Here is a 7,698-nt window from a genome sequence, read left to right as displayed (position 1 = left end):
CCATCCACCTTAGATCCAGTTTCAATTTGTAAACTAAAATTATCAAGAACATTGACTGCAGATCTTAAAGGGTACTTGGTATTTACAATTTCAAATTCGACAGTTCCTTCGATCTTCGCGGAGTGTGAGTCGTCAGGTATATCTGGTTCAATTTCAGTTATACAGTCAAGGGTTTTGAATGCTGGGGTTAGAATATTGATGGCAGTGATGAAAGTTGGAATCAGTGTGTATAATTCTGTGATAGAAGGAACTGTGAGAGAAAATATTTGGTATGCTCCTATTCCATTTTTAAAAGATGCTTCATGTCTCTCAACAAGAATTGTAGTGTACCCCAAAGCGACGACGAGTGCAATGTTCCGCAAGCAAAGGGAGAAGCCTTGGATGATCCCATATTTGATACTTTCTTTCTTGTACTTTTTCTTTGGAATGTCCATATATGTTTTGTCCAGAGCAATGACAAAAGGATGCTATAGTCCTTATGTTGGTTGTCAACTCAGATGCAAAAGCGACAAGGTCTGAATGATGCTATAGCAGAGTAGTCACCTGAAAATCCTTTGGCAGACTTGGCTTGAATGAGACCACCTATGAAGTGGCAGCCGATGCCACCAAACCCACTATCCAGTTGACTAACATGATAATAATTTTCGCTATAAGTATGAAGGAAACACGCTGCACAATCATGAACACGCGGTCAACAATTATGATTTTGACCATGGAAGTATCGCTGATGATGCACAAAGTTAACAAACCGACAGAGTTGTGAGGTCGGCTAAACCAGCCTACTTCAACATCAATTAGCAGATTCACTAGGGAAGCTATAAATTAAATTTGAGGCATGACTCCTCACTTCAAACTCAGCTTGACCCGAAATTTCCCACCCTCTGCCCATTTCCAATGTTCCAGCAGGCCCATATGTCAATGACACTCATCCACTCACAGATGGAGTTGAAGACCAGATTGTGCTTCCAATAGGGTAGACTAGGGGAATTTTCGGTTCTTGAACAATTTAGCAGGTTATTGAGCATGACTAGCCACCCAAATCAAAAGTGCCCCTGCATCACATTGTAAATGTCATGGAGCTGATCACAAATTACCTTAAAGTAAGGGAACCAAATTTAATATGGAAGATATATTGAAATTATACGAAGAACAAGTTGGTATAATCATTGCAATGAAGAAAACAAAGGGTAAGTCGAAAACAACCTATCCCTGCAAAATGCTAGCAATAGTCAAAAACAGTTAAAATTCAAACAAGTAGATGACATGTGGTGAGTCTTATTCTACTTCTAGTTACTCTTGGAAAATGCAAAAAAAGCATAGTTAATTGCTTTCTATTAGTGACGTAAACAGAAATTAGAAGATTGAACTAAATCAGACTGTTACTTTAGAGTTTAGATTCACATCATTCATGATTAATACGACAGTTTCAAACAATTATATAATGTGAGTATTATCCCTCCCCATTATCCGATAAACTAATACAACTAATGTATGTAAAGAGATGCGTATTTTCTCGTTAATGTGACTACTTATCTCTTAGCGTTCAATTAAGCTGAACTTGGTTAGGTAGAAGCTTTAACTAATGATGTTGGGTTGATCATACTCTTGGGGTTGAGAACCTTCTAAGTTTGAACACATCCTCAAAAGATGTACCAACTGCATGCCCTACAGCGTCAACAGCTTCATTTGCAACTTCAACATATCTAATATGACCAAAAGAAACAGTGAAACAAAAAAATAAGTCAATCCTTTCATAATCACTCTAGATGCTTCTTGCACTAGTTAATACTAACACGTAAACAAACTCGTACAAAAACAAGTCAAGTGTTACATTACATGTAAATCATACATGCTATAATAAGGTGTGGTACTTGCAAAGACTCCGACGGACAAGTAAGTTATCGTTTCAAAATAATGGGTAAACACAAATATATGATTACCTGAAGACGGATAGCAAGGGTGCGGTACCTAACAGATGGATTCAAAATAAAAAGAACATACCTAACCTTACCTAACAGATGATCAAGAATACGGAAATGCATAATCAAGTTATCTAAATGACATCAAGATTGCGACTTTACTCTTCCTCTCAGCATCCATGGCTTCTAGGGTGTTGTTAATGAGACGAAACAGTTTTAATCGCATCTCACCAAGCTCAATAATTTCATCGATTAACTGTAAGCGTCTTCTGATTGGTGAGGGAGTATGATGAGGTGATAACGAGATCATTTGAGGAATTTCATCCAAAAATGGTATCTTTCGTTTCTTATTAGGTTTTGGTGGCAGAGGGGGTGAGGTAAATGAATTCTGAGAACCTGCTGAATCCATCAGAGAAGAAGAGAACACAGAAAGATTGATTGAGAATAACACAAAAAGATTGAGAAACCAGAAGATAACATAGAAAGATTGAGAAAGACAAATATTGAGATATTGAAACAACGTTGTTTATTTGTTGTATTTATAATGTTTGGCGGATTAGGGCGCAACGGTTACTTCATGATTCGCGCGGATTGAATAAGGCGGTGCTATAACAAACACTCACCTACTGTAATAAATTAAAGTAAATAAATACTTCTTATAATAATTAATGAAATATCCTCTGTTTTTATTACATAAAAGCAGTGGCGAAGCCAGAAAATTTATACAGTCTGGGGAAAAAATTTAAATACCGATATATCATTACAATAAAATCATTAACAAAAAGTCATTACTACCATAACTTAATACTTTCTCATTAACAAACACAACAAAACCAATTCAACTTTTCAATTCACATATACAAAATAACCATTTTTTTTCTAACCATTATTCAAATACGAACCAAATCCACAAACACAAACACCATTGTATAGACATGCAAAATTTACAACATCCTGATTGTGTAGCCCAATTAGAAGTTGAAAATTATTTAAGAAGAGCCTCTCTCTTTCGGAAGAAAAGTTTCCAAACTTGAATACTTATTTAGGTGTCTCATGACCATTAATGCCAACCCAACAACATTTTGTATTAACACCATTTCATGCCTTTTATCTCAAGCTTATGAAATGCCTATCTAACTTCATTCTCAGTTGCTATGCCTCGTATCCTTAGTAAACTACTGATAATCCAATATAGCATAACATCATCACAACATTAGATGATTAAATAAAGTAAGCATATGGATATGTATATCTAACCATGAAAGTAGCAAGGTAAAGAAATATTAACATGCTTCTTTATTTGACAGAGGAATGACAAAAAGACCTTGAAAATGAAAACCAGACTCTCCAGGTATAGGAACATTTTCAAGACCCAAGTTAATAACCGCTTTGGTTCCTTCAGCCAAAGTTCTACAACCTTCAAGTCTCTTGAGAGCAACATTAATGTAAAAAGTCAAGTATATTAGAAGCTTATCAGTAGGATTCTTGATGTCAAAGTTTCTGAAGAATAAATTGGCTCTTTGTGATAGCTTCATCCATAATATCAATAACATTTATAATCAATTCTAAAACATAAACCACTAATTTATAACCAATTCTAAAACATAAACCACTAATTTATAACCAATTCAAACTCACCAACCATAATAACTCAATTAACAGTAACATTTTATTTTCCTTTTTTCCATGACAGTAACAAAACTAATTGATTTTTCAACCAATGATTTGATTTATTTCCCTCTGTCTCAACCAATTTGGACTTCTCAACATTAACAAATTGATTTGAATTGAACTTCTCAATTTCTCATTCTCAAAATTAACATTAACAACTCATTCAACTTTTTAATTCAACATCTCAACTTTTCAATTGAACTTCTCAATCTACTATTCAAATCTATTCAAATTTAGGGAAAATAAGAAGCAAAGTCAAATTAGAAGCATAAATCACAAAAAGAAGAAGCAACAACAGTTAATCGGGAATACCGGAATCGAAGACAGAAGACTCGTGGTGGTGGTGGTGGTGTCGTCTGTTCGGAAGATTGTGATGGTGGTTGGCGGACTTCGTGGAGGTATGAAATGGAGAGAGTAAGAGACAGAGTCGGAGGGAGTAAGTGTCGCGCCGTTTTTGGTTTCAATGGTGTGGGTGTTTTTCACTGCTCCTTCGTTTTTCTTTCTACCGTAACCCTTTTCTTTTTTGTTTTTTGTTTTTTTAACAGGTGGGCCTCAAAAAACTATTGGGCCCGAGCCTGGGCAAGTGCCCACCCTGGTCGGGCCCTAGTGTCGCCCCTGCATAAAAGAAATATACATTCATACTTTTTATTTTCCTTGAGAAATTATTTGTTATAATAATATTTTACTGATAACATAATTAATTATATAATTATCCTTTAATTAAAATTATTAAGCAAATATATTTGTTAGCTCTTTTATAAGAATATTATTTATATTTTCTTTTGTTTTTTTGTTTTCTTTTATATTACATTTATCTTGTTGTTTTGAACTAGTAATCAAATTAAGCTGATATTATATTGATGTAGGTATATATGTAAGAGTATGTTTGTGAAAGTTTCGACGGAGGCAATGCAAGATGCATCTGGGGTAAAAAGATAATATTCATCGCCTTTTTTATCAATGTGCGCCCATTTAACATAGTACGTACACATTGTATGATACACTCGCCACTCATAAAAAGATACATTCACCACTCATAAAAAATGGGGAATAACGACTCTATTTCCCACGCTCATGGGAGAAGAATAATGTGACCGCTTTCTGGGGTCTTGAGATCTATTCCTAATGAATTTCTAAAAATACCTTAATCCTCGAGTTGATGAGATATTCAATTTACTCAAGCAATTGCCAATATACAGAGCTTATCGCAATCTCTGTGTGAGCTTGCTCTAACATTGCGATTGCCCTAAAACACTCAGACATCCCTACACACTTAGGGGTTGTCACTCATTATACTTTTAGCAAGTACAATTATCGCCTACCATGGGGCCCAAGTAAAACTGACCTAAGCCACCATCACATTAGACAGCTAGATTGCTACCCACATCTCCTACTCCTCTATCTAACATGGTGAGCAAGAAAGTAGCAATTCCGACCAATAGTGATATTGGTAGCAATCAGGATGCCATGGCAGGAATGCACGTTGCCATGGAAGACTTACTGATCAGTGCATTTTTATGCACGTTCTTCCATGTTTGTACTCAAGCATTTCTTCGGTTTGTTTTATTTATTTTTATGTTTTAATATGTTTTTATATTTTATTTTATTTTTGCACTTATTTGTTTTTCGTATTAATTTTTCAGCAATAACAGTCTGCACGGAAACGATCATATCTGGAGTTCCAGGAGTCCGATTGAGGCGTTCTAATAATCGCCGGAAAGCTAAGAGAAAGAGCTACAATTCTTATGTTTGAGTCAAAGTCAGAATCGGACTGTAGAAGGGCCAGAATTTGCGTTGAAGTTTCTGCACTAGCTTTAGTTAAGTTTCGGGTTAATTGGTTTTGGGCCTGGGTCGTATGTTTGACCCAGTTGGATTGTAAAACGGGTCGTGGCTTTGACTTAGGTTAGGCAGCCGCGGTTACTGTTCATCCATCTTCCATTCACGAATTTTAGAGAGCTTTTTCACGATTTGCTATGGAGAACTAAACCATCCGGACGGATTTACTGTATTCAGGTTCAATGCTTTGAGTTTGTTATAACTACAATTAGATTTCTATTCCTTTCAATAATATTATATGATCATTGTTTGCTTAATTCGATTTTCTTATAATATTGTTGATTCAATTTGGATTGATACATGTTCTTGAATTTTGATCGCAATTCGACTCTGCTTAACCGTTGAATTGCGATATCTTTAACCGTATGCTTAATCCGGCAATAGGGATATATATCTTACGATGTCGATCACGCTTGTTGAATGATATTGTGTTCAAATAGGATAGAGATCGTAGTTGTATCAATCGATGATAAGTAGAACCCGAAACAGTGAATTCGTTTGCATTTTAATCACTTATTTCAAAACAGCTTATTTTCAGAATCACTTATTTTAAGCGCTTTTTCTGTAATTCGACCACCAAACCAACCCCCCCCCAATTCGATTTCAGTTAGTAATAACAAGAATCCTTGAGACGATATTCGAGTCAATTGTCGCTGTACTACGGTTTTGAAAAACAACTCGTTTTGATCCGCGTGCGACAGCGGATCACTTACGTCTCTAGAATTAGTCTTTGAAGGACAATGTCCTTCACATCAAGCAGTGTCTGTATGAGATTGGCCCTCATAAGTAAACTGAAATTCTAGACACCCAACCTCTCTCTAATGAGATATTGGGGCGCCAATTCCAGAGAACTTCAAGTCGTCGTCATTGGCTAAGTTTGATGGACGTAGCGACCTCCAAGAACATGTCGCCTCTATCAAAACATATATAACAATTATTGGGGCCTTCTATTTCCTAAAATGCAAACTTCTCTTTGGCCCCTTCAAAGATGTAATACAAATGTGGTACATGAGCCTATTACGACTCTTAGTTACCAGCTATTAAGACTTATTGAAGAAATTGGTTCATCAGTTTATGGCGAGCAGGCCTAGAAAGATGTCTACCACCCACCTATTTAACATTCATCAAGGATCTCTCATTCTTGGAGAACAAAACAAGAGGCTTTATAGTGTTAAAAGAAGTGCATTGATAGAGGAAGCAAAATATACGATGGAGGAACCTAAGGGTGTGGTGGAGGAAATGGAACATGTCATGGAGAATGAAGGTTCTCTTAAAGCGATAGATAATAGTTAGTGATTCCTGTTGTGATCAACGGTTATTGAGTTATCACCTTGTGTTGAGAATTTGTTGTTAATGCATATGGATCATGTTGAGGAAGATTGTCACTGGAAGGGAAAAGAATTAGTGTAGCATTTTGTTGAAGGGTCTGAAATAATGATTGGAGTTCACAATTTAACTTTGAACCAACCATTGTAGATACAAGTGAAAGTTGTAATACCTCGAAAATATAGAGTAATTATATAATTAGTTATTTAAATTACTTTAGCGTGAATATGTTAGTGAGTATTTGATGTTTTGATGATGATATGTGAAGTTTTGGTGATTTATGCGATGTTCGTGTGTGTTATGAGAATTGTTGAGGATTAAGAGTATTTTAGAAAAATTAGAATAATTAGTTGGGATTACTTCAATTAGTAAAATAAAGTAATATGAGTGTTAGGGGTGATAAGGGAAAAATGGTTGATTCAAGGGGCTAAGTGAGGGGAAAAAGAGGAAAGCCATATTAGGGACCAAGGGTTAAAATTGATAAAAGGATAAGTTGGGACTTAGAACGGTTCATTGTATGAAATCGCATTTGGAGAAGAGGCTGGGAGAAGAACAAGGCTAGGGCACACAGGAAGAGAAAGAGAATCCAAAGAAGAATCAACAGCGAGCAATAATTTTAAGGTAAGGGGAGTCTGTCTAGATTACTATAATTGGCTTAAGTGTTGGATAATTGTAGGATTGTTTTTGAGGTTTTGGTTTATGAGGAATAGATGAATAGTGATGAATTAGAAGTGTTGAATTGCGATAGAATAGTAACCATAATGTAGAATACATAGGGATGTTATTCGATGATGAAATCTGGTGTTTAAAAGATGTTTTAGGACCTATAATATGTTAGAATCACAAGAAATCGCAACAGGGAAACCTTGTTCGCACAGATTCGTCGGGCGAAATGAGCTCGCCCAAGACGCGTAGAGAGAAAGAGGAGGTGAGTGAAGGCAGAGGC

Source organism: Vicia villosa, linkage group LG3 (assembly GCF_029867415.1).
Source record: "Vicia villosa cultivar HV-30 ecotype Madison, WI linkage group LG3, Vvil1.0, whole genome shotgun sequence".
Lineage (NCBI taxonomy): Eukaryota > Viridiplantae > Streptophyta > Magnoliopsida > Fabales > Fabaceae > Vicia > Vicia villosa.
The sequence above is the reverse complement of the archived record's forward strand: the minus strand, read 5'-3'. Positions refer to the sequence as shown.